Genomic DNA, 27,753 nt, shown 5'->3' on the forward strand with positions numbered 1-27,753 from the left:
CTTTTATTGTGATTGTATTCATGTGTTTTTATTACATGTACAGCACTTTGGCTCGAGCAAAAATCGCTTTTAAATGTGCTATATAAATAAAACTTGATTTCATTTCATTTCATTTATGCTGCAGTCTGGTGTTTACAAAATACTAAGTTTTTGGGAAAATAAATCCTAAGTGCATGTCAAACTCAATATTTCTTAAAGTAAGATTAGTATGTGAAACAAAAAGGTACTTCTTTAGAATCACTAAATGTCCTTGCATTACCTCGATGACTCATTGGTGCACTTTTTGGAGACTATTGGCATCTTAACCCAGTTGTATTTTCCAGTTTCTTTCCAGACAGTGGATCATTTAAAGCCTGGTTCATCCAGAAAACCATCCACATCACTGCTGAAAAGGTCATTTCCTGTGCACGGATACAACTAAAAGTGCACACACTGTCCTTTTCTTAACTTCCTATAAATGTTGTTTTGTGGAACATGACATGTACTAAGGACTTTGACTGTGTTTTAATGCATTGGTCAACAAAGCTGAACAAGGTAAAGACAAGACAGCACTTTTATCAATCATTCTTAAACATTTGGAAAAGCCTGGTGGCCTCCAGTGTGGATGAAACTAGAATAACAATCAAATAGCAAATGAATGCATCTAATATACAAGTTAAATTAGTCAAATCAAATCCAAGAAGACAATTAAGAAGCATTTTGCCTCAAGCGTGGGGCACACACAGAAGCATACAGATGTTTTGAGTGACAGGGGTAGACATACTGGTACTTTTTGTGTTTTGGTGATCTGTGAGATCAGACACAGATGTACAGGGCCCAGGAGTTCAAAACGTTTAATCCCTATCTGATCTGATCAGATTAGATTTGGAGAGTTCAAACCCAAAAAACAGGATTAGCATCACTTTGATATCCGATCAGATCAGGAAATCCAATCCAAGCTTTAATCTGGATCAAATCTTCAAAACGGGGTTTCAAAATCTGATCGGATCTGATTGAGATTAAAAGTGTTGAACTCCTGGGCCCAGGTGATTAAAGGTGAGCAGCAGCTGCTTTCAATGACCAGCAGTGGATTAGGTACATTCCAGCGCTGCTTGCCCCAATAATCACCAATTCCCTTCACTAAAAATGATATATTTATAAGTAACAAGTTAAATATGTCCCTGGAAGGATGTCTGGCATCTTGTAAGTCTTAGAGGGGGATGCTTGATGCATAAAGCTCTTTTGCGACATTGGCTTTTATGCTTCTTAGCATCAGTTCTAGGAGCTCCCACCTTCCAATAATGTGTGGCATCTAAAGTGTGTTCAAATAACTTGTCTGACGGAATAAAAGGATAAATCATGTCAGTTCAGTCAAAGTAAGAAAAAGGTCAAGTCTTTAGTCTCTATTCAGGGCTAGCTTGTGTTTTGGCTACTTTTTCAAAGCAGCACATGTGAATCCTGCTGCTTGCTGCTAATGCTCGCTCTGCTAGATAAACGCTATCCAAACACAAAACTTGATCCTATGTAAAATAAGCAGTTCTCACTCAAACAGCTACAAAAGTCAGAATTGAACTCATATATGGTTGCCAGATGACAAATTGATTTTCACACTAAAATACAGTATTAACACCATACACACCTATATATGGGTTATGTTAATACAAGAGTCAATGTATGAGCATGCATATTAATGTGTGTGTATGTACAGGTGTGACTGACACCTACACCACCCCCCCACCGTTCATTCCTCTAATGTTAAAGAAAACACGGCAGGTAAACACAGGCGCTGGCAGCTGTGAGCCACGAGTCTGCCACATTTCCCTCTGTGGACAAGAGAATATGTTCACTGGGTTTTCTCACTTCTGTCATCTGCCTGCCAAGATATTCAACATATCTACCATTTTCTTTCTCATAAAGCAAAGACTGTTGATACATGTGTGTACATCATCACCTCCCCAGGTCTTGTAGTGAGAAGGAGGGTCAAGAAGTTTGTTCAAAACCAAATCCCTTTGAATTGAACTGGAATGATATCAAATTCTCTTTTCATGCAACTTTCTATACAAGCTCATTTACAAAATAAACAAACATGATATGTCATGCGTATCTCTTCATCAGCACATGTAAACATTAACAAGATTGGGCTGCTGGGATTTGTGTTAATTATGAACATATACACACTGCAATCAGAGTTTATTCTAAATTAGTGCTTGTTTTAACGCCCTAAAATGACCAATGTTCATATTGTACAGAGACATCAGTACAATCAAAAGGAACGGGCTTGAAACGTTTCTATTCGAGGGAATTCCCCTTTTTTTCCCCAAGTGCATTTCTCTCCTGTTTATCATCAAAACTGTGACATAATCATCTGAAGAGGAGGCATCATGAATCAATTGCATAAAGATTATTTGTTATCTTGGGAGAAAAGCCGTCCTTGTACGCGCAATTCGGAGAATGTTCAAGAAAAAGACTGGAGCCGCTTGTGGTTCTAGGTTGCTAAATGTCTCCGACTGCACTCATTTAGAGGCCAAATGTTGTCAAGGTGAGGAATCGTCCTCAGGAAACTTTTTCTCATTTGGATGCTAGGTGCTTATCCAAAAGTCTGGTATTAACATCTGACTCAGGACAGCTCAGCTTCTTCCCCCTGTGTGTACTGCCCCTTCGGACCATAAATAATCTCCATAGCTACGTCCAGTTCTTCCATTATGATCTCGGACAACACACGTCTGGACTGTGGGTGGACTACATTTTTGAGTTTCAATCAAAAGTCACTTTTCCAGACGGGGAGCCAGAATGAAAAAAGAAAAACACCCACTCCTTTATTGAAACCCATGTTCTTTTCCCTCATGTTGGAGAAAACATGCATGGAGCATAGCTTTGCTTCTAGGTCAAACACTGAAATTCCCTTCAACATCATGCAGAGAGTTTTACTCAACCCGCTATCTATTGGTCTCCTTTTTGTTCATTACCCTCCAAATAAGAACATTTCTTGTGCCTTATCCACTAAGTTTTAGTAGCATCAGTTTCTGCTTTCCATTTTGAACTTGCCAAGGAGAGCAACAAACTAATACATCATTAGGAAGCATCCAACTCAAATTAGCTGGTGCTTATCTGCCTTCGAGCCTCTTCTTACATTATATCAACAACATCTAACAAGTATATCAACCCGACTTCCCCGACCTCCAATATTTTGTGCAAATAATAATAGTTTTTTCACAGTAGCAAAGGTAGAAGAAGTATGACATATGACTGCAAGAACAAGGACAGTAGGGTGTGATAGACTTTCACAGTCTCATACGGTCAATTTGTCCTTTTACCATGACGGCAATTTTCCCATTACCACACCAAGTAGTTGCTTAAACTTTGGGCAACCCTAACCATTGGGGCACCAAATCAGACACAATATATTTAAACAACCATGTGTTTTGTATTGACCACCAGATCAGAAAATGTTCGATAGGAACGGAACATTTTAAAGACAGAAACAAGATTTGGAATAAGAACAAGTCAAGCATCCGCATGAGCTAACTACTTGAGGCTGGACAACAATTATGCACTGTAGTACCAACAACACCCTTTACTCATGGAACAGTAAAATGATGTTGATGCTTGTTTCTTGACTGCAACATCTATATGCAATTTTGCAAGGTTTGGTAACTATGGTAACTAAGTCAAACATGTGAAGCTTTAAGACAATCAGAGTTTCTTCCTCCCCAAGAGGACTGATGAGCAACAGCACTTCCACTGACGGTCATCCCCAAAGTCTGAGTCCTGAAACTCATCCCAGATCTACGTCTGTGGTCGGTTTTCATTACTGTAAGCGTTTCTCAGTGATACCTTAAAGTTAAAAAAGTAAAAAAAAAGCAGACGCTTTTCAAGAACAAAAAGCATGATGTTAACCACGGGTGGATACAAAAATATTTTCATTGTCAAATTCTTCGAGTAGTTAGTTGCCACCCTAGACAGATTTTCCAAACAGGTCCAATGGGACTTCTCTGACAATTCTTCACATTTCTGTGGGATGTCTTAATTAAGTCCAATTCCTTTTATAATGTGGAAATGTTTGATTACTCAAACTTAAAATGCTACTAAAAGATCAAAACATTGCCTACAAAAAAGAACTTTCTCTGGAAACTATGAAAAATGCATCAAATCGTCAGGAGAGAGGTTAAATGTCAAGATTAGGTAGAAGGCATCGCTTCACACACACACACACACACACACACACCACACACACACACACACACACACACACACACACACACACACACACACACACACACACACACACACACACCACACACACACACACACACACACACACACACACACACAACACACACACACACACACACAAACCCACACACACACACACACACACACACACACACAAGAAATAATGAAAAGCAAAGAGGCCTCTTCTCTTAACACCCCCCCCCCCCCCCCCTCCGTAATGATGGCTGCTTTGTTCTTTGTGTATAGAGTAAGTCCAGAATCCTTAACCACCATTCAGCTCACTGTCATCACGTTATTACAGCCATTATCTGTACATCCCTCTTCAAGGACATACGTATGGTGGTATGTCTTTGTAAAGAGATGAGGTAAGAGCATGATGAAACAGCGAGGCTCTCTAACCTGATGTCTTCTTTCTGCAGAGGACCAGCAGGTGAAGGAGTCCGGTTTGAAACTTTGGCGGCCAATAAAAAGCTGATTGCAGGGACACTAGACAAAGGTTTCGTTTTTAAGAGAGGTCACCACTGGGTCAAGGTTTTCATCAGTGCAGCTGACTGTTCATCAGCAAAGAAAAAAATTCAGTTTTGCTCAGTCAAATTATATTAGATTAGCTTTTTTCGACCCATTAGAGCTGGGATTCAAAGTGGCTATTTAATAGATTTTCTTTAGCAACTGGAGATTCTGTGATACACTATTGCAAGAAAACCTGAACCTGAGGAACACAAATAAAAACCCATCTTCTACTTGATTTGTTCAGTGGATTCAACAAAGATTTCTCTAATAAAGTGCAGAAGCTTTTTAACACAGTGCAACATCAACACGCGCCATCACTTTAATGTCAATCTTCAATAAAGAGTTAAGAGTTCAATGGTCTGCAGGGATGGACAGAAATATCAGCAGTTGAAAAGCATTCATTATATACTGAAAAAAGAGGTGAAATACTGTATTGCAATACTGTCAAGAGCTGATCCAAGTGATATGTAGCAGTTTCCCACAGATCTGAAATATACTTGGGGGGTGGTGGTAGCGGGGGGGGGTTGAGGTGACGTGCAACAACATTAACATAACCTTTCTGTTGGTCGCTTGTTAGCAGACCCTTCACGCGATGGCAGAGCGAACAGGTACAGGCAGGGCCCATAATGATAGCCCTATAGTTTAAATCTACTACCCACACATGAACATATGGAAATGGGTCTATTTAAAAAAATAATGTATTTATAAATGTATTTAGGAACCTATCCATGTGATTTTTAGTGGGGGTCGACCTCAAATCCTCTAGGGGCATGCCCCCCCGGTAAGATTTTATTTTTTATTTGGAGTTAAATGCATCAATCTGGTGCATTTTGAGGGGAAATAAAGAGACTAGATCTATGGAAACACCTATATTAAACAGAACTGTATACATTTCAATAATCATAAAATCATGGCCATAACCAATAACATACCATTTCCAATATGAAAAAAACACTGAAACTTGTTTATTAATTTATTTTTGGTTCATTTATAGTTGTGAGTGTGTCTGTGCTCCTGAATCAGCCTCTCCTGTCTCCCTCCTCTCCCTCCCCCCTGCTCTCTTTGAGGCAGCAGCAAAGACTAGTTTTCCTCAACAAGTTTTAAAAGTGTATCTTACCTTTTTTCACCTAGTTAACTTTTTATTTATTTATTCATGCATATTTTACTAATCACATTACATTTCATTTAGCTGACGCTTTTATCCAAAGCGACTTATAATGACCGATTACAGGGACATTCTCCCTGGAGTAACTAAGGGCTAAGTGCCTTACTCAAGGGCACACTAGTGGTGGTGTTCCTGTCTTCAGCCCACCTCACTAATTAGACCAGTGGTTCCCAACCTTTTTTCCCAAGAGCCCCCCCAAATGAAAATTATACATTTCTTTCTTTTTATGCCTTTAATACTAACTTGAATTTTTATTAAAATTAATTAATCAATTATTTTTTATATTTTATTGTAATATAGAGACAAGGCTTTAGTGACAATCATGTATTGCCTTACAGGTTGGGAACCACTGCATTAGACCAATCACTACCCTCTCAAATGGAAATATGTGTTTACATAAATGGTGACCACACCGTTTGAGACCCACTGAGAACTTAGACTAAGTTAACTTTCTAAACACTTCCTTTACCTCACCTGAGCTGAGGTTATCCCGAGCTTGAATGACACACAGAGACCAATCAAGGGCTTTGATTTATGATCTGTATGACAGTGGCCATGTCGGCAGGCCACATCATGTGGACAGCCAGTCACCCTGTGTGAGGCAGGCCACTTAACAGGCCAGAAGGAGGCGAGATCAGAGCAGAGAGCGAGGGATCATTGTCCACAAGTTAATCGATCGCAGATGGCGTCGTGGTCACGGACGAATAAAAAAAAAATTATAAAAAAAAATTATTAAAAAAAAAAATAAAAAAATGGGTCGCGAAATATACTTGGGCGGCCGTTAATATACCTGGGCGGCCCGCCCAAGTATAGTCTATGTGTGGGAAACCCTGAATGTAGCCATTGGTGCAGTTACTTAAAAACACATTATTTGCATTAATCAGATATCGAGTTCCCAGCACTGATTATTCATGGAGTCACGAGATAGAAAGGGCAGCTATAACATCAAGAAATGTTTCTCCCTGTGGCATGCCTACTTAAAGGAGGCATCAGAACAGTCTGCTCTCAGGGGACTCAGAGCAAAAAACATTGTAAACTTCTGGAGTTACTCTAGAGATCATCAGCAGGAGTTGTCCTCTCTGGCTTCAGATTAAACCATTTTCCAAAAGAGATGGATCTGAGACTGGGCTCTTACGTTGCCAGGTTTGGGATTGCACTGGGCATATATTTCCTAACAATCACAATCAGCTGCTGTTTTGACATTAAGCTTTTGCCAAGAATTTATATTTCCTAGACTTCTGGTTTGCTATGATTTGGATTCAGCCGAGAGGATGTAGCCTCTGTGCTGGCAGACATTTCGGTTTTTGGCAAATTTAAACCAAACTTTAGTTTTCGGGGTTGGGGATCAGTTGTCAGAACCCCGGGTTGCCAGATCTGACGGCACATGTCTATCCACGTGAACTTCTGATGCTTTTTTCCTGATCAATCCACATGCGATTGTTTGACATAGAACACACATGGGCCAAGTCAGTAGACAGAAATTCAGACTCGTAAAAAAAATGCGAAACACAAACCAACACATCAGCCATTAGCTGTTAGCCCTCAGAGCTCACAGCTCCTCATATCTGTTCAGAAATTAGACAAAAGTTAAATAAGTACAAACCACAGACTGCCTGTGTCATGGCGAATACAGTCGCTTATGTCTGTAGGCCGTTGTTGTGAGTGTGGACGGTCGGAGCATATACTGCGTTAGCTTAGCCGATCTCCATTCAGAATACACGCATTTTAAAAGGTTTTTCGCCTGCTCTGTCTGCAGACTTGTCAAAGCATTAATTCATGGTTTTTACTAACCGGTGTCAGTATGTTGTTACTTCGGCATCATTTTGAAACGTGTATTACAATTAAATCACGGTAAAATATGTTAATTTAGTTGTAGTTGCCAGCGATTCTCTCACTAGTTTAGCATACTCAGCCGGTTGTTGGCCCGGAAAGAAGCTCGTTTTTGGAGAGCCAGAAAAAGTGTGAAAAAGTACCCGCTAGCCGGAACTACGCCTAGTGGAATCGCAACCAAAAACGGGCCGGGCACGGCACGCTTAAACCGCGCTCCGCCCTGTAGTGGAAATGCGCCATAAGATGTGTTCACAACAATCAGTCACTATAAGTCTAATTTGAGGCCTTCATCACCAGGTGTTCTCATTGCTTCACAGGTGTCAGGCTTAGTCACCGTTTCTGAGTCACAACAGGTGATGGAGTTCTGTTTTAATCAAAACAAGCTACTCACACATAAGAGTCTGTGTTTATGTTTCAATCTTCATTTATTCTTAAAGATCAAATGCAAAGCTTCCAAATATGCTACATTTTCATAGAAATGTTGTTTTTAAGACTGCCTATATTTTTTATTTTATTTAAATCGAGATAATACACCCGAAAAAAAGCTTTTTATTGATACAAAACTCGACCCAAAGCCGTCTGAATTTCTGACATGTCATTCCCAGCAGCCTCCGCGCGCGTGACGTCACTGTTGCCAAACAGTCTCTGGACCAAATATGACTCGGCAGTCTCGGTCACATGTTTTTCGAAAAGAAAACGGAATTAACATGGGTTATTGTTGTGCTTTTTGTTGTACGAACGGTGCGGGATCTGGGAGAGTTTTCCATGCATTTCCAAAAGACCAAATCATCCGCCAAAAATGGATTATTTTAGTGAATCGTGTTGGCTGGCAACCGACAAAATGGAGCAAGTTGTGTTCTGACCACTTCGCGTGTGATGCATAAGACGTTGATCCTGCTATCATCAAGTCTGTTGGTGCAGAAGCATTGGAGGCTGAAACCCGGAGCCGTCCCCTCCATATTTCAGCACAAGAAACCACTGAAAGAACGAAAGAGCCGGGCGATGGAGAAACGCCAAAGAATTGAGGTAAACAACTTTTGATTAGATTTCAAAGCGCACGGAGCACAGCAGATAACGGAATTGCAGTTTTATTAAGTTGTATTGCTTATAGAGGTGGGCACCGTTAGATTCTGTGTCTTTACGATCATAAACAATGTATTTGATGTGGAGCTAGGATAAGTAATAAGGGAACTAGGAGTGATTTCGGTGCAGTAACAGGTTAGCATTTTTCGCTCGGGGCTAATTCACTGTTAGCATTGAGGTTTATCTGCAGCTCATTCATCGCTCCTCCACTAATAACGGAAAAGTGTGAACAATATGCATTATGTAAGGGATAATGTGCTGCGACGCGGTCATTATGGGGAAAAGAACACCGACAGGCTGATCAGGAGCCCGACGCGAAGCGGAGGGATCTAGATCGGCATGAAGGTGTTCTTTTCCCCATAATGACCAAGTCGCTGCACATTATCCCGCTTATTACATGGCCACATTCTCAACAAAGTAACGTTATGACTCCCAATATTAATTGAAATGCTTTATGGATTTAGAAAATGATTTTATTGATTTAAAAAATAGTTGTATGTATTGATTTAAATTGACATGCATCCGCGAAGAAAAATAGTCCGATGTTACTGTTTGAACTAACGTAGCAACGGCAGGAACTGCTTCGATAGCGTTTTTGAGGAGCTTTCTGATTACAGATTTGAAAACATCGCTGCTTGCTTTAAAAGTAGCACAATTCATGATGTCAAACCTTGGAAAGTATCTCGATATCCCTGCCCTGATGCCAAAGTAACTGCACACTGTATGTTTTGCCATTTGATGTATATGTCTGGACCGCTGCGTAAAAAGGAGGGTTTCTGCCCGTTACTTCTCCGCTGTTTTCTTGTCCCTCTTGTCTTTTTCTTTTCTTCACTGGGGACTCATCAGCCACTAACTATTACTCCAAATTACTGTGCTCTCCAAATATATTAAAATGAATGTTAAAATCCTCCATGTTGCTATCACACGACAGCGGAAAACTAAAGACAATCAGACAGTTTGCTTGCTTTTCAAACTGTTACATTTGAAAAACAGTGAGAGCGTCTCTTGTCAGTTTGAAAAGCCAACGGTAGGACCTGCTTGCGTTTTTGAGGAGCTTTTTGATTACAGATTTGAAAACATCGCTCCTTGCTTTAAAAGTAGCACAATTCATGATGTCAAACCTTGGAAAGTATCTAGATATCCCTGCCCTAATGACAAAGTAACTGGCAAGTGAATATGTGTCGCCGTTTGATGTCTATGTCTGGACCGCTGCGTAAAAAGGAGGGTTTCTGCCCCGTTACTTCTCCGCTGTTTTTCTTGTCCCAGTTCGAAAAGCAAACTGCATGCAGTTTGCTTTTCGGCCCAACTGTATACAGTTAAATCGACCGGACTTCTTTCTGAAGATGTGAGCGTCCTTAACAACGGTCAATAAGTCCTTGACAGCGGTCTGTCTGTTCGGTATTAACAACGTGTCACGTGTTCTGAATTGACCAATCAGAATCGAGTATTCAACTAAGCCATGTAATAAGATAGGGATTAAATCCACTATTATTCCTCCTGGCCCAATTCAAAATGCTCCCCCGCTGGTGGTAGCACATCGTACGTTGTGACTGCTGCTACAACAGAACCGAGAGAGGAGGGAGCTAAGGTCAGTGCTAGTGCTAACTTGACAGCTAACGTTAACTTGGGGGCTGAAGAGCTATGTGCATCGTTGTGTTGTGTGTGTGTGGCGTCGCGTCTCTCCAGGCAGTGAGAGGGTTGTGTTGTGCTATAGCTGTATTATTAATATTGTTCATGGTTGGTGCCGCTGGCTGCTCTTATCGCGTGTGTTCGGCTCTGTGTGGGCTCCAGCCATAATAGGCTATAGCCTATGTGAAACAATGTAGCCTGTTGGTGGTCCGTGGATTATTTATAATCAAGTTGATCGAAGTTTGCGTAGCCCATACATGCTCGGGAAATCTGTTGACATGAACATGATCCATCGGGACGTTTCATGTAAATGTAGACCTGTGGCACCACCCCGTGTGCAACAGATTTTCTCTTTATAATAGGCCTATGTCTGTGCTGTTGCTATTAATGCACGGATCAACATTTACCCCCCCCCACACAAAAAAATCCCGGCTCCCCCGGAGACCGTGGTATAGTTGCACACTGCTCCAGATATTGGGTGGCCTCCGACTCAGAATCAGACATGATAGACGAAACTAAGTTGTACTATCGGCGGGAGCCGCTGTGAGCGATAAGCCAGGGTGTGTTTGTTTGGCAACTCTGACGTCACACGACGCCATCTTGCGGAGGAGCGGCTGAGAAAATAAATCGTCGGACTTGGTGTTGGGGGTTGAACAAAATAAATATTTCGCATTGCCAGACGCATATTATCTCCGATTTTAATACTGCAATATCTTAGATAGTGTTGTAGCTATATGATTTCGATTTTACTGGCAATTATAAAAAAAACTTTGCATTTGATCTTTAAAAAGACAGCTGTTTGTTTGAGGTGCATTTCGTTGAATGCAAAACTAGCAATTTGCTGTACTTTAATTTGCAGCACTGTCTTTGGTGGTTGTTGTAGTGTTTTTGCCATGTACGGTGAAGAACTGAATTTTTCTTTAGCTTGACCTTCATTGAGTATTTTAGTGGCCCAAATCTAAATACACCTGCAACGTGGAACGAAAACTTTCTTTTTTCGAAGTCCAGTTATGTGAATGCTCAGACATCTCAATAGGGCTAGGGTTAGGGTTAGGGTTAACAACTGAAACGATGTACTGAACAATGTTGGAAACGACAAAATGTCTTCAATGGATGTTTGTTTTATGAAAACAACCTAAAAAGTATTGTTGGTTTCCAAGTATACTCTGACTGTTGCCCCCTTTACACCCACACTCAGACTACTTTAGCGATCTCACCTAAAGTCTGTATATGTGGTTGTAAACAAAGTGGAAAGCTCCCTCCTGTGAGGAGGGAAACAAGGAGACAAAGAGCAACAGTTTCTATGCAAAGAAAACAGTAACACAGAGGAGAGGGGGGGGGGGGGGGGGGGTGAGTACTTCAGCCTGTGGGTGGCTGCAGATTAGAGAGGGGGGTCCAAGTCCGAGGTCTTTCTGCTATGAGTCAGAGAGATACCAGACAGTCATCGCTTTTCAAGCTGACTTTGTGAGAAGCAGCTTATCTGCCCCAGCTGACATCAAAACGCACCAATGACAAAAAGAAAAACACATCTGTTGCCAGTGAAGGGCTCGGAGTCTGAAAGAGGGATTTTCCATGTTGTGACCCTAAGCTGTTTGTGATTTAATATACTGCGGTGCTGGCGGAAAGACATTCAGAAATGCAGTGATCGACAAGAAGATACAATTCAAAGTATAAATAACAGAGTGTGAAATGAAACTAAAACTATACTTTAATGATATTTGATATCTCAATCCTGGATTGATAAGATATGATAAAGGTCCACCAAGAATTGCATATCTTACACATTTCGTATGTAAACCTTTGCAATAAATCAGATTCTGAAAAGTCAGGTCGCAGAAAGACTGATGCAGTGCTGAGAAATGAAGAATAGAGCGAGGAAACTGTAATGGGGAACCAAGCAGCCTCTCTAGATAAGAAGCGTTTCTTCTGCTGCTCATATTTCAAAATGCTCGTTATCAGAGGCCAGGATTCCTGGCAGAGACTCTGACCTCTCAGGAAACTGTGATAAATTAATGTGTGAGGAGAAGAAATGCTGGGCAATCAAGTGGTTGATATGTACATCAGTTCACAGCATACTGCTTTGATAACTTCACATGTATAATATCATATCTAAGTATAAGGATATGTGAAGTATACAGTTGTTTGTATTCTAAACATATGGTTGTGGTGGGCATGAATCTTCTTCCATATTCTTTATGAGAATGCATTTGGATAAAAGAAAATAGTCATTCCTCTGTGTTACCTTGACATTTCATTTTATCATTTTTTTTCAAGTGAGGCAGAAGCTTGCTGCTTTTTGAGAAATAGCGCTGCTTCATTGTGTTTTTAAGCCACGTATTAGTATTATTCTTGACTTTCACGTTCGCTGGCCTTCACACGATGACTGACAAGGACTCCCAGTCTTCAGGGTTTTTGAGTTGCAGCGGTCTGAAAGCCGGGGGCGTGTTGTGGGATCAAAGGTCACGCTTCATCTCAGAGAGGGATTGACGGTAAGGCTGCAGTATTGCGTCGGTCACACAGCAAACAACAAGTGCTTCTGGTGCTTTTTAAAGCTGGAATTCAAACACAATGTTCACAAGGGGGCTACTGAAAACAAGAAGGGGTCCGCTATTCTGGGGTCACAATGATTGGCAGGGACACGAGCTACAAGGTCCGATCTGCTTTTTAAAGTGAAAGGTGAGCTTTAAATAACTTGATTTAGAGCCTGAATAGCCTACAGACGGAGGTAAAAGAGAACAATATATTTGTTTATGATTGGGTTCAGAAAATAAGGATTAACAGACCACACATTCAAAAGACAAATAGACAAATGTCTTGGGCGGTGGTGGCGAAGTCCATAGGGACTTGGCTTGGCAAGAACAAGAACAAGTGCTACCCGAGGTGTCCCTGAGCAAGGCACCGTTCCCTACACTGCTCCCCGGGCGCCGTTCAAAATGCAGCACACTGCTCCTAACACTAGGAGGTCAAATGCAGAGAAAAAATCTCCCCACGGGGGATTATAAAGTATATCAAAATCAAAAATCAAAAAAATCAATGTCCTACAAACTTGAATCTCCATAGTTGGGAGTGACTTTTATGTTGTAGATACACAGCTGTTCTAAATCTCAATCAAACAACTCCAATAATGTCGTTACATGTGTAGTTTGACAATGTTCTTGTCAGTTTTTAGAAGTGTGACACATTTTCTGGTCTGGAAAAAAGTGTTTCCAGCAGCCGAAAAGCGATGAAAAATGAAAAATATCTGGCTTAAAATATGTATTAGCCCCACTTTAATATTTTGTGCGAACATGGCTGTGATTACAGGTTTTTAAGCTGCATGAGAACAGACCGTGCCACGCAGGGAGAAATGCCAAACGGTATTTTAAATCCCATTTATCTTCAGATCTACTGCTTTCAGTGTCTTCAGGGGCGATCGTGCTTACAGGTGCTCATGGCTGTGTGAGTGTGAAATGTAAAGAAGTTCACTGACTTTATGTAACTCTGGGTGATGATAGGAGTCGTGTTTGAGAGCCCACTCTGCATGGTTATTATGAAGTTAAATTATCATTCTGCGTTCATGTTTAGCTTGGATTTCCAATGTAAGCAGCCTGGATGTAATGGAAACGTCAGTCAGGGTGGATTCAGAAGCAGCGGCCAGATATTGTTCATTCATTCTGCGCCTGGCTGTGCAGCTGCAGCTAGGAGCGGAAAGGAAGGTGGAAAATAAGAAAAAGTCCAAAACATGGAGTTCCCTTATAGGTTATAACATTGAGGGCTCTCAATGAAAACATCCTCCCCTCTGTCATGAACCTTGGAGTGTCCTTCACTAGCACTTTTAAATTCGACAAGCAGGTCAGCACCGTAGTCAAATCCTGCTTCTTTTTTTTTTTTTTCTTTTTTTTTAAATAAGACTATTGGCCAAAACCAAGTCGTTTTTTTATCTTTTAAAGACCTAGAATGGGTTATTAATGTCTTTGTTACCTCAAGACTGGACTACTGCAACGCTCTATACGTGGGTATGGACCAGGCCTCAAATAAACGCCTGCAGCTAGTCCAGAACGCAGCTGCACGTCTTCTCACTGGCCACAAAAAGCGTGACCATATCACCCCAATTCTGGCCTCACTACTGGCTTCCAATTCGGTTCCAAATTGATTTTAAAATCCTTTTATTTGTTTTCAAAGCCCTAAATGGGCTGGCTCCTCCAGCGCTACAACCCCAGCCAGAGCTGTAAGGTCTGCTGACCAGCTGTTGCTGATAGTGCCCAAGACCATGACTCAAAACCCGAGGGCACCGAGCCTTCGCAGCAGCTGGCCCCAGGCTCTGGAATAGTCTGCCCCTCCATGTGAGGTCGGCCCAGACCCTGGGGGTTTTTAATCCTCACTAAAGACACATTTCTTCTCTCTGGCCTTGTAGTCAGAGCAGAGCATGACATCTCACTATTCCCTGTGTTTTTGTTTTTTATATTTCTGTTGTAAATTATTGTCTTTTATTGTGATTGTATTCATGTGTTTTTATTACATGTACAGCACTTTGGCTCGAGCAAAAATCGCTTTTAAATGTGCTATATAAATAAAACTTGATTTCATTTCATTTCATTTATGCTGCAGTCTGGTGTTTACAAAATACTAAGTTTTGGGAAAATAAATCCTAAGTGCATGTCAAACTCAATATTTCTTAAAGTAAGATTAGTATGTGAAACAAAAAGGTACTTCTTTAGAATCACTAAATGTCCTTGCATTACCTCGATGACTCATTGGTGCACTTTTTGGAGACTATTGGCATCTTAACCCAGTTGTATTTTCCAGTTTCTTTCCAGACAGTGGATCATTTAAAGCCTGGTTCATCCAGAAAACCATCCACATCACTGCTGAAAAGGTCATTTCCTGTGCACGGATACAACTAAAAGTGCACACACTGTCCTTTTCCTTAACTTCCTATAAATGTTGTTTTGTGGAACATGACATGTACTAAGGACTTTGACTGTGTTTTAATGCATTGGTCAACAAAGCTGAACAAGGTAAAGACAAGACAGCACTTTTATCAATCATTCTTAAACATTTGGAAAAGCCTGGTGGCCTCCAGTGTGGATGAAACTAGAATAACAATCAAATAGCAAATGATGCATCTAATATACAAGTTAAATTAGTCAAATCAAATCCAAGAAGACAATTAAGAAGCATTTTGCCTCAAGCGTGGGGCACACACAGAAGCATACAGATGTTTTGAGTGACAGGGGTAGACATACTGGTACTTTTTGTGTTTTGGTGATCTGTGAGATCAGACACAGATGTACAGGGGCCCAGGAGTTCAAAACGTTTAATCCCTATCTGATCTGATCAGATTAGATTTGGAGAGTTCAAACCCAAAAAACAGGATTAGCATCACTTTGATATCCGATCAGATCAGGAAATCCAATCCAAGCTTTAATCTGGATCAAATCTTCAAAACGGGGTTTCAAAATCTGATCGGATCTGATTGAGATTAAAAGTGTTGAACTCCTGGGCCCAGGTGATTAAAGGTGAGCAGCAGCTGCTTTCAATGACCAGCAGTGGATTAGGTACATTCCAGCGCTGCTTGCCCCAATAATCACCAATTCCCTTCACTAAAAATGATATATTTATAAGTAACAAGTTAAATATGTCCCTGGAAGGATGTCTGGCATCTTGTAAGTCTTAGAGGGGGATGCTTGATGCATAAAGCTCTTTTGCGACATTGGCTTTTATGCTTCTTAGCATCAGTTCTAGGAGCTCCCACCTTCCAATAATGTGTGGCATCTAAAGTGTGTTCAAATAACTTGTCTGACGGAATAAAAGGATAAATCATGTCAGTTCAGTCAAAGTAAGAAAAAGGTCAAGTCTTTAGTCTCTATTCAGGGCTAGCTTGTGTTTTGGCTACTTTTTCAAAGCAGCACATGTGAATCCTGCTGCTTGCTGCTAATGCTCGCTCTGCTAGATAAACGCTATCCAAACACAAAACTTGATCCTATGTAAAATAAGCAGTTCTCACTCAAACAGCTACAAAAGTCAGAATTGAACTCATATATGGTTGCCAGATGACAAATTGATTTTCACACTAAAATACAGTATTAACACCATACACACCTATATATGGGTTATGTTAATACAAGAGTCAATGTATGAGCATGCATATTAATGTGTGTGTATGTACAGGTGTGACTGACACCTACACCACCCCCCCACCGTTCATTCCTCTAATGTTAAAGAAAAACACGGCAGGTAAACACAGGCGCTGGCAGCTGTGAGCCACGAGTCTGCCACATTTTCCCTCTGTGGACAAGAGAATATGTTCACTGGGTTTTCTCACTTCTGTCATCTGCCTGCCAAGATATTCAACATATCTACCATTTTCTTTCTCATAAAGCAAAGACTGTTGATACATGTGTGTACATCATCACCTCCCCAGGTCTTGTAGTGAGAAGGAGGGTCAAGAAGTTTGTTCAAAACCAAATCCCTTTGAATTGAACTGGAATGATATCAAATTCTCTTTTCATGCAACTTTCTATACAAGCTCATTTACAAAATAAACAAACATGATATGTCATGCGTATCTCTTCATCAGCACATGTAAACATTAACAAGATTGGGCTGCTGGGATTTGTGTTAATTATGAACATATACACACTGCAATCAGAGTTTATTCTAAATTAGTGCTTGTTTTAACGCCCTAAAATGACCAATGTTCATATTGTACAGAGACATCAGTACAATCAAAAGGAACGGGCTTGAAACGTTTCTATTCGAGGGAATTCCCCTTTTTTTCCCCAAGTGCATTTCTCTCCTGTTTATCATCAAAACTGTGACATAATCATCTGAAGAGGAGGCATCATGAATCAATTGCATAAAGATTATTTGTTATCTTGGGAGAAAAGCCGTCCTTGTACGCGCAATTCGGAGAATGTTCAAGAAAAAGACTGGAGCCCGCTTGTGGTTCTAGGTTGCTAAATGTCTCCGACTGCACTCATTTAGAGGCCAAATGTTGTCAAGGTGAGGAATCGTCCTCAGGAAACTTTTTCTCATTTGGATGCTAGGTGCTTATCCAAAAGTCTGGTATTAACATCTGACTCAGGACAGCTCAGCTTCTTCCCCCTGTGTGTACTGCCCCTTCGGACCATAAATAATCTCCATAGCTACGTCCAGTTCTTCCATTATGATCTCGGACAACACACGTCTGGACTGTGGGTGGACTACATTTTTGAGTTTCAATCAAAAGTCACTTTTCCAGACGGGGAGCCAGAATGAAAAAAGAAAAACACCCACTCCTTTATTGAAACCCATGTTCTTTTCCCTCATGTTGGAGAAAACATGCATGGAGCATAGCTTTGCTTCTAGGTCAAACACTGAAATTCCCTTCAACATCATGCAGAGAGTTTTACTCAACCCGCTATCTATTGGTCTCCTTTTTGTTCATTACCCTCCAAATAAGAACATTTCTTGTGCCTTATCCACTAAGTTTTAGTAGCATCAGTTTCTGCTTTCCATTTTGAACTTGCCAAGGAGAGCAACAAACTAAATACATCATTAGGAAGCATCCAACTCAAATTAGCTGGTGCTTATCTGCCTTCGAGCCTCTTCTTACATTATATCAACAACATCTAACAAGTATATCAACCCGACTTCCCCGACCTCCAATATTTGTGCAAATAATAATAGTTTTTTCACAGTAGCAAAGGTAGAAGAAGTATGACATATGACTGCAAGAACAAGGACAGTAGGGTGTGATAGACTTTCACAGTCTCATACGGTCAATTTGTCTTTTAACCATGACGGCAATTTTCCCATTACCACAACCAAGTAGTTGCTTAAACTTTGGCAACCCTAACCATTGGGGCACCAAATCAGACACAATATATTTAACAACCATGTGTTTTGTATTGACCACCAGATCAGAAAATGTTCGATAGGAACGGAACATTTTAAAAGACAGAAACAAGATTTGGAATAAGAACAAGTCAAGCATCCGCATGAGCTAACTACTTGAGGCTGGACAACAATTAGTGCACTGTAGTACCAACCAACACCCTTTACCTCATGGAACATTAACATGATGTTGATGCTTGTTTCTGACTGCAACATCTTATGCAATTTTGCAAGGTTTGGTAACTATGGTAACTAAGTCAAACATTGAAGCTTTAAGACATCAGAGTTTTCTTCCTCCCCAAGAGGACTGATGATCAACAGCACTTCCAGCTGAGGTCATCCCCAAAGTCTGAGTCTGAAATCATCCCCAGATCTACGTCTGTGGTCGGTTTTCATTACTGTAAAGGCGTTTCTCAGTGATACCTTAAAGTTAAAAAAGTAAAAAAAAAGCAGACGCTTTTCAAGAACAAAAAGCATGATGTTAACCACGGGTGGATACAAACAATATTTCATTGGTCAAATTCTTCGAGTAGTTAGTTGCCACCCTAGACAGATTTTCCAAACAGGTCCAATGGGACTTCTCTGACAATTCTTCACATTTCTGTGGGATGTCTTAATTAAGTCCAATTCCTTTTATAATGTGGAAATGTTTGATTACTCAAACTTAAAATGCTACTAAAAGATCAAAACATTGCCTACAAAAAAGAACTTTCTCTGGAAACTATGAAAAATGCATCAAATCGTCAGGAGAGAGGTTAAATGTCAAGATTAGGTAGAAGGCATCGCTTCACACACACACACACACACACACACACACACACACACACACACACACACACACACACACACACACACACACACACACACACACACACACACACACACACACACACACACACACACACACACACACACACACACACACACACACACACACACACACACACACACACACACACACACACACACACACACACACACACACACACACACACACACACACAAGAAATAATGAAAAGCAAAGAGGCCTCTTCTCTTAACACCCCCCCCCCCCCCCCCTCCGTAATGATGGCTGCTTTGTTCTTTGTGTATAGAGTAAGTCCAGAATCCTTAACCACCATTCAGCTCACTGTCATCACGTTATTACAGCCATTATCTGTACATCCCTCTTCAAGGACATACGTATGGTGGTATGTCTTTGTAAAGAGATGAGGTAAGAGCATGATGAAACAGCGAGGCTCTCTAACCTGATGTCTTCTTTCTGCAGAGGACCAGCAGGTGAAGGAGTCCGGTTTGAAACTTTGGCGGCCAATAAAAAGCTGATTGCAGGGACACTAGACAAAGGTTTCGTTTTTAAGAGAGGTCACCACTGGGTCAAGGTTTTCATCAGTGCAGCTGACTGTTCATCAGCAAAGAAAAAAATTCAGTTTTGCTCAGTCAAATTATATTAGATTAGCTTTTTTCGACCCATTAGAGCTGGGATTCAAAGTGGCTATTTAATAAGATTTTCTTTAGCAACTGGAGATTCTGTGATACACTATTGCAAGAAAACCTGAACCTGAGGAACACAAATAAAAACCCATCTTCTACTTGATTTGTTCAGTGGATTCAACAAAGATTTCTCTAATAAAGTGCAGAAGCTTTTTAACACAGTGCAACATCAACACGCGCCATCACTTTAATGTCAATCTTCAATAAAGAGTTAAGAGTTCAATGGTCTGCAGGGATGGACAGAAATATCAGCAGTTGAAAAGCATTCATTATATACTGAAAAAAGAGGTGAAATACTGTATTGCAATACTGTCAAGAGCTGATCCAAGTGATATGTAGCAGTTTCCCACAGATCTGAAATATACTTGGGGGGTGGTGGTAGCGGGGGGGGGTTGAGGTGACGTGCAACAACATTAACACTAACCTTTCTGTTGGTCGCTTGTTAGCAGACCCTTCACGCGATGGCAGAGCGAACAGGTACAGGCAGGGCCCATAATGATAGCCCTATAGTTTAAATCTACTACCCACACATGAACATATGGAAATGGGTGGCTATTTAAAAAAAGTAATGTATTTATAAATGTATTTAGGAACCTATCCATGTGATTTTTAGTGGGGGTCGACCTCAAATCCTCTAGCATGCCCCCCCCGGTAAGATTTTATTTTTTATTTTGGAGTTAAATGCATCAATCTGGTGCATTTTGAGGGGGAAATAAAGAGACTAGATCTATGGAAACACCTATATTAAACAGAACTGTATACATTTCAATAATGATAAAAGCATGGCCATAACCAATAACATACCTTTTCCAATATGAAAAAAACACTGAAACTTGTTTATTAATTTATTTTTGGTTCATTTATAGTGGTGAGTGTGTCTGTGCTCCTGAATCAGCCTCTCCTGTCTCCCTCCTCTCCCCCCTGCTCCTCTTTGAGGCAGCAGCAAAGACTAGTTTTCTCTCAACAAGTTTTAAAAGTGTATCTTACCTTTTTTCACCTAGTTAACTTTTAATTTATTTATTCATGCATATTTTACTAATCACATTACATTCATTTCATTTAGCTGACGCTTTTATCCAAAGCGACTTATAATGACCGATTACAGGGACATTCTTCCTGGAGTAACTAAGGGCTAAGTGCCTTACTCAAGGGCACACTAGTGGTGGTGTTCCTGGTCTTCAGCCCACCTCACTATCCATTAGACCAGGGGTTCCCAACCTTTTTTCCCAAGAGCCCCCCCAAATCAAAATTATACATTTCTTTCTTTTTATGCCTTTAATACTAACTTGAATTTTTATTAAAATTAATTAATCAATTATTTTTTTATATTTTATTGTAATGTAGAGACAAGGCTTTAGTGACAATCATGTATTGCCTTACAGGTTGGGAACCACTGCATTAGACCTATCACTACCCTCTCAAATGGAAATATGTGTTTACATAAATGGTGACCACACCGTTTGAGACCCACTGAGAACTTAGACTAAGTTAACTATCTAAACACTTTACCTTTACCTCACCTGAGCTGAGGTTATCCTGAGCTTGAATGACACACAGAGACCAATCAAGGGCTTTGATTTATGATCTGTATGACAGTGGCCATGTCGGCAGGCCACATCATGTGGACATCCAGTCACCCTGTGTGAGGCAGCCCACTTAACAGGCCAGAAGGAGGCGAGATCAGAGCGAGAGAGCGAGGGCTCATTGTCCACAAGTTAATCGATCGCAGATGACGTCGTGGTCACGGACGAATAAAATAAAAAATTATAAAAAAAATAAAGATTATTAAAAAAAAAAATTATTAAAAAAAAATGGGTCGCGAAATATACTTGGGCGGCCGTTAATATACCTGGGCGGCCCGCCCAAGTATAGTCTATGTGTGGGAAACCCTGAATGTAGCCATTGGTGCAGTTACTTAAAAACACATTATTTGCATTAATCAGATATCGAGTTCCCAGCACTGATTATTCATGGAGTCACGAGATAGAAAGGGCAGCTATAACATCAAGAAATGTTTCTCCCTGTGGCATGCCTACTTAAAGGAGGCATCAGAACAGTCTGCTCTCAGGGGACTCAGAGCAAAAACACATTGTAAACTTCTGGAGTTACTCTAGAGATCATCAGCAGGAGTTGTCCTCTCTGGCTTCAGATTAAACCATTTTCCAAAAGAGATGGATCTGAGACTGGGCTCTTACGTTGCCAGGTTTGGGATTGCACTGGGCATATATTTCCTAACAATCACAATCAGCTGCTGTTTTGACATTAAGCTTTTGCCAAGAATTTATATTTCCTAGACTTCTGGTTTGCTATGATTTGGATTCAGCCGAGAGGATGTAGCCTCTGTGCTGGCAGACATTTCGGTTTTTGGCAAATTTAAACCAAACTTTAGTTTTCGGGGTTGGGGATCAGTTGTCAGAACCCCGGGTTGCCAGATCTGACGGCACATGTCTATCCACGTGAACTTCTGATGCTTTTTTCCTGATCAATCCACATGCGATTGTTTGACATAGAACACACATGGGCCAAGTCAGTAGACAGAAATTCAGACTCGTAAAAAAAGGAACCATCAATGACTCTGGGTATGATTTGTGTCTTGTTTCTGCCCAGAGTAACACAGGAGCAGATGTTCCTTGGTGCAAAGGAGGCTAATCTGATTTTAAATGACTTGTTTCCACCTTGGAAGCTATACTTTTAAAGTGGCTAAATCGCTCACTCTTAGTCAATTTAACCGCAAAGTGAAATTGAGTAAACCTCGAGTTTCACCTTTCAAAACAGCAGTGTGCTTTTTATATAAAAAGTGACTTGATTACATAGCCTAATCCTCTCCAAGTGGAATGAGATTTAAACCCTAATGAATTCAATTTAAAAAAGGAGAGCATTAGCTGAGTCAGGGATCGGATGATTATTCAGAACAGTAGAGTAATTGTTCCCACTGTGACCCAGACTTTCCACCGCTTTAACAAAAACATGTCATTAATCTCCTGTATCCCATCTTATCTCCCGCACCAGAGAGCAGCAGCTAATACCTCACTGGATGTGTCACCCTCTACATCCTGGTGTGTGTGAGGGGAAAGATGTGAGGGGGGTCTCTGCTATTTTTCTACATTAGCCAGCATGAATGATGTCATCGGTCAGTGTTATCTCCATATTGAGACAGATGTTTACTGCGTCCTGTCCACATTAGCGTGTGTATTAGGCCATAAACAGCTGCAGCTGATCATTGGGCTTCTAAAATGTGTTAATGATGTGTAGGAAATAGTAGAAGTGTATATCCTGAGTCGAATCGAGCTACTGCTGCTGCTGAAAGCATGGATGTTGGCATTAGAACCTAATCTTCTTAAATCTATGATCTACCTTCTGAGGACTTGCAAAATGTTTGTACTCTTCCTTTAAATTCCATTTTATTACAATAGAATAAAAGAAGACTAAATGAATCAGGCTAAGACTCAGACTATTTACAGTTCAATTGCATTCCTACCTTAAACAGTTCCTTTGAAGTGCCAATAGATGTCTGTTGTCCGACAAGTAAAAGAGGGACAGTATTAAATATGAGATGACATTTTCAGTTTACTCCACACCGAGGGCTACTTTGCTCTTTTGGAGGCAGGATTACCCATAATGCTTTACCTCCCAAGTGTATGAGCCTACCTACTGCAAGCAAATCTGTACGGCTGATGTTTAAAGAAGAAAACGCAAAATCTACTTCATGAAGACTTTCATTAGTGTTATTGGTTTTTAATTAAGTATACACTATTCCCATGGAGCTTTGCTTTTATTAAAGTCCTTCTCAGATCATTCTGGCTTTATAGAGTTGAGTGCAAAGATGTCTGCAACATCAATGCACTTTAAGCCTTTCTTTGTAATGTAACAGCAGAGAGAAGAAAAACAGAGTTGTATCAACTCATTTAAGAACAAGCATTTTCAGTGGCTTTTAGGTCACAGTGAAGCAAACACATGATGAGTAAAAGACTTCACAAGCTGTTAGGACAAGACCTTAAGGAATAGTGAACATATTTTGAGGTGAAGACAACATTAAATTAAAAACATATAGAATCCCTCTGTTGATTAATAAAGTGCTTCAAAATGCATATTTGATCTTTATCTTGGATGTACTCCCTCTCCACATCTGCAGGACACCTCATTACTTTCATATTATTTGCTCCTGCCTTATCCAGCAATAAGAAACAGTGAGATAGTAACTATGCCGACTTGCAATCCTTTCAAATATTAATAAAGAGGTAAAGTAAAAATATGTGGGTTCAAATGTACAAACATAAACAGTCTACACAATTTAAACCAAAAGCTATCTAAAACTTTAACCATTACACACACTTGGATGTAAACACATGATGATGAACTTGCTGTCAGTAACCTCTATCCCCACACACACACACACACACACACACACACACACACACACACACACACACACACACACACACACACACACACACACACACACACACACACACACACACACACACACACACACACACACACACACACACACACACACACACACACACACACACACACACACACACAACACACACACACACACACACACACACACACACACACACACACACACACACACACACACACACACACACACACACACACACACACACACACACACACACACACACACACACACACACACACACACACACACACACACACACACACACACACACACACTGCAATCTTTACAGTATAATAAATTCCTGCTATGTAGGACGCATCTAAATCTCTTTCCATATTGGAAGCATTCCTCTGGACTAAAGACTATCCTGTGTGTGTGTGTGTGTGTGTGTGTGCGTGCGTGCGTGCGTGCGAGAGAATCCCCACTATCAGTAGATCTGAGTGGCCTGGGTCTCCTCAGTGGGGGTGTTAAAGATTTTAGGAAGCTGGTACCATGAACAAACACACTCCCCACGGCTGAGAACACCAGGGATTCTGCACACACAAACACACACACGTATACACACACAGATGCCTTTGTGTAACGCCTGCAATGGCAGTGGCACACAGATGTAAACCAGACCTCAGCTGGGTGACAGGGGGAGGGGGAGCCTAAACGTACATGTGTGTGTGTGTGTGTGTGTGTGTGTGTGTGTGTGTGTGTGTGTGTGTGTGTGTGTGTGTGTGTGTGTGTGTGTGTGTGTGTGTGTGTGTGTGTGTGTGTGTGTGTGTGTGTGTGTGTGTGTGTGTGTGTGTGTGTGACCCTGCTTTGATGTTGCATGTTGATGAGGAAGGGAAAAGAGGAGACAAGAAGGACACTCAGAGGTTGCAGTAGTGAACAATTCATTATTAGTTTATAATTGTTTTGACTGATCAGGTTATTGTTTTGGTATTTGAATGTCAGAAAATAGTATAAAGTGTCCGTCAAAATGTATCAAAGCCCATACCTAATTAACAAAGCAAAAGCTCAAAGTAATCATTGCAAACAACAACAAGCTATGACAAGCTAGTGGATTTTATTTGTTAAAAGGAAATTCCTCACTTTATTTATTTCCATGCATTCACACTTTCCCTAAACATTCTATCTGGACTTGATCAAATGGTTATAATAATAATAATAATAATAATAATAATAATAATAATAATAATTATAATAATAATAATAATAATTGATACCAGCTCCTCTTCTCTTCTGTCTCAGAAGAATGACATTGAGACTGAACCAGAATATCTTGACAATGCTGTCACATCCAAGAATTGGAAATAAAAAAATAATGTGGAAATATTGAGTGCCAGCTGATGTTTCAGAAGGGAAATTGTTAAACAAAGAAACATTCTCGAGGTCTGAAGACCCTTTGTCTCACTTGAAGAGGATGAAAATAAATTGGTTGGCAGCAATGATAAAGACATGATTAATACTGTGTCAACTTATTCCATTTGGCCAGAATATGTCATCTTCTAGCAACGATAGAAAGCCACACAATGGCCTCAACGTTTCTGGGATTAGGATTCGTTAAAGATATTTGAGTGTGGGAAAACATGAACCACAGAAACTCATTTTGGGGTCCTATTTCTAAACTATGACTTTACATTAAAGCCAAGCACATCTAGAGTATGAAAACAAACTCTACTTACAAATATAAACTAATGCTACTGGTTTCTTTTGGAATAGGAGGCTTTATTAAAAAAGGAGAGTTATTGGCTCTAAAGTGTTCTGTTATCTGCCTGCATGACTTTTTGTTTTTCCTGCAGGATTTTTCCAGTCCACCCCTGACAGGAAACCAGGAAAGTGAAGCTGCAGCTGATAGAGGCGACGCCACAGGTGGTCTTTTCATTTGACCACGTGGAAACACAATGCACAAAAGCACACAGAGTATATTACCGTTGACTTAACTGGGGCTGCAACATAATAGAAAATATTGAGAAAATAATCTGCATTGGCTAACTTCTGAACCTTTGACCTAGCCCTATCTTTATTTGACACTTACAGCAAATCTTAATACTACTGAGGGAATTTGAAATTGTTGTCAACTTCACACATGCTGTACAAACAATTGGCCACAAATACAGTAAAATAATACAACTTGTTATCTACAACAGAGGATAGCAGTGGCTGTTCTAGCCCATTGAAACCGCATAATACACAACAAACCACAACCTTTAAATAGTCAACCTCAGAGAAACATTTAAACAACACTTTATATATAAACTATATCATCAATGAATATGTGCATTATTTATTAATTAAGCATACACACAAGAAACCTGTCTTCAACTTCCTTTTGTATGACCAACAACCAGAAAATGATTCTCAAACTGGAAGCGCCTAAGGACAAATTCCAAATAAAGCTTATTCCCAATTTATCTATCTTCATGACGTACACAATACTGAATAAGTATTGCAAATATAATCAGTGGAATACAAAACATGACTTACACACTGCATGTTTCACAATGAGCAAACTATGGTAGCAAACATTCTGCACATAAATGTGGATACTAACAAATGCGGGAAATCCAAATTATTTGTTGACAGCCAACAAATCTGGCCCAGTCAAACAAAGCAAGTTTAGCTTTAAAACCTCCATGATTATAACATCTGCACAGCAAGAAAAAGGAGCCACAGCAGGGCAGTTTTGATAGCTTTCAGACAAAAACACATAAGCATGTTAGCAGTGTATTTGACTCACGTTATATGAAGACCCCCGGTCCATCATGGCGGCTCGTTGTTAATATCCAGTCCATCATGTTGTCATTATGTCGTATGTATGATTATTTGTAGTGTCATTAGGACGCTTCGCTTCTGCTAGCTTGTTGTTTGGGCGCTAAAAACATTAGCAGCATTACTAAACTAGCTACCCCTTCAAATGTATATAAATGACTTTACAAACTGTCAATAATTCGGTTTGCATGACTGTTACTGACTAATATTGCTAATCAAGCATATATGAGACGCCCCTTTTTCTCCAACACGACTAACGTGTATTACCGATTGCTAACCAGAGAGGCACTGTTTCACTAGCTTAAATAAACAGTAGGGGTGGCCGAATATATTTTTATTAAAGATATTTGAACACACAAGACTGCATAAAACCCATAAAAAATAAGAATTGTGTCAAGAAATGCCTGGGAATAAAATTATTATTAGACTGAACTCCAATAAAAAAACACGAACAATAGCTATAATTTAGAAAAATACAATAAAAAATAATGACAATGAACACACAGAATGTGCATAAAAACAACCAATAAATAGAAAAAATGAACAACCAAATACGTAACAAATATTACAGGAAAATAAAAATAACAAAACATTAATACATAATTAGATATAATATTACGATAGAAATGTTTATATGCAAAATAATAAAATAGTTTTATAGCATATAAAAATGCTGGACTTGTGTGAATAGGGTGGGAGTAAATATGTGTGTCTGTTTTAAAGAGTGTGAAGCTGTGACTAAGCCTTTGCTGTCGTCCATTCATTTTGTTTGTTCCTGTTTATTCTCTGC

This window comes from Pseudochaenichthys georgianus, chromosome 20, assembly GCF_902827115.2.
Source record: "Pseudochaenichthys georgianus chromosome 20, fPseGeo1.2, whole genome shotgun sequence".
Classification (NCBI taxonomy): Eukaryota; Metazoa; Chordata; class Actinopteri; order Perciformes; family Channichthyidae; genus Pseudochaenichthys; species Pseudochaenichthys georgianus.